The sequence below is a fragment of the Nicotiana attenuata genome, unplaced genomic scaffold (genome assembly GCF_001879085.1).
Source record: "Nicotiana attenuata strain UT unplaced genomic scaffold, NIATTr2, whole genome shotgun sequence".
Lineage (NCBI taxonomy): Eukaryota > Viridiplantae > Streptophyta > Magnoliopsida > Solanales > Solanaceae > Nicotiana > Nicotiana attenuata.
Window position 1 is genome coordinate 871 of NW_017685402.1, and position 1,392 is coordinate 2,262.

Below are 1,392 nucleotides of genomic sequence, written 5' to 3' on the forward strand. Positions count from 1 at the left end.
AGAAAAACAAGCGAACACATGTGGTCATATTTGTACACAGAATGCAGACAGCAGAAGTTTCATCCTAGCAAAACTCAGCTGGATGATGCATCTGTGTTTCCAGGTCATTCCCTTGAACAAATCTTACTTGGTGGTATTAGTACTTTGTACTCAATCCAAGGGGAGGAAGGCAAGGGAAGATACAGTACAAGATAATCAAACAACAACAATTACAGCACAAGCAAAACAAGCATATATGTGGTTTGTCACAGTTATAGCAATCATATCTATACTCTTTGGTTTAAGGAAGCTCCAGGTGGTGGTATTAGTACTAGGTACTCAATCCACCGGAGTTAAATTAAATCTAGAGTATAGAGGGGTTGCAAAGAAGAGCAATTGCAACATATCATACAAGATTGCAGGATTTTTTTGTACAAACATGACAACACTGTCAGACATACAGAACAAGCATGCACAGCTTTTGGGGCTTTTATTTGCACATTTTGCAGTTCATGATTTGACACTTCATCGGGCTATTACAAAATGCTGGACTGCAAAAGTTGTTCCTAGACTAAAGCCAATTATGCAGGCACTACCTTCTTGTATTGTGTGGGAGTTGTGGAAAAGAAGAAATAATTTGAAATATGGAGAATCAGTGTCAGTAAGTAGGGTGATTTATCAGGTTTCTACTACTTTACAACACTTGGTACAATTAAGGAAACCAGGTTTAAAGGTTCCTCACAGGTGGTCCAATCTGTTGTACATGATGGAGCATTATACTCCAACTCTGAAGTATGAGAAGGTGATATGGGAATTTCCACAAGCTGGCTGGATAAAGGTTAACACTGATGGAGCATGTAGAGGTAATCCTGGGAGAAGCTCTATAGGTTTTTGTTTGAGAGATGAAGCAGGAGAATTAAAATATGCACAAGGGAAGGAGATTAGAGAGGGTACAAATACTGAAGCTGAGGCAGCAGCAATTCTGGAGGCCTTGAGAATGTGTAGAGCCATGAATTTCAGTCAGATTTGGTTGCAGACTGATTCATTATCGTTGAAAAACATAATTGAGGGATTATGGAAGCCCCCCTGGTGTATTGTTGATCAGATAGAGGAAATACTGAGATTGAAAGGGGAGTTTAATTTCAAAATATCACATACATTTAGGGAAGGTAATCACTTAGCGGATCATCTAGCAAATTATGCATTGGATGAGGGAGATATGGAATGTTATGGATTTTGGGACCTGGATATTCAAGGTAGAAGGTTGGTGAATGAAGATAAGATGCAATGCCCTGTTCTGAGAGTAAGAGTTGCAAGAAGTTAGCAGAAGAAAAGGAGGCTGGGGGAGAATTAGAAACAGGAGTTACCTATAGCCTCACTCATATTCAAATCTGGATAGAGGAGAGTATGAGT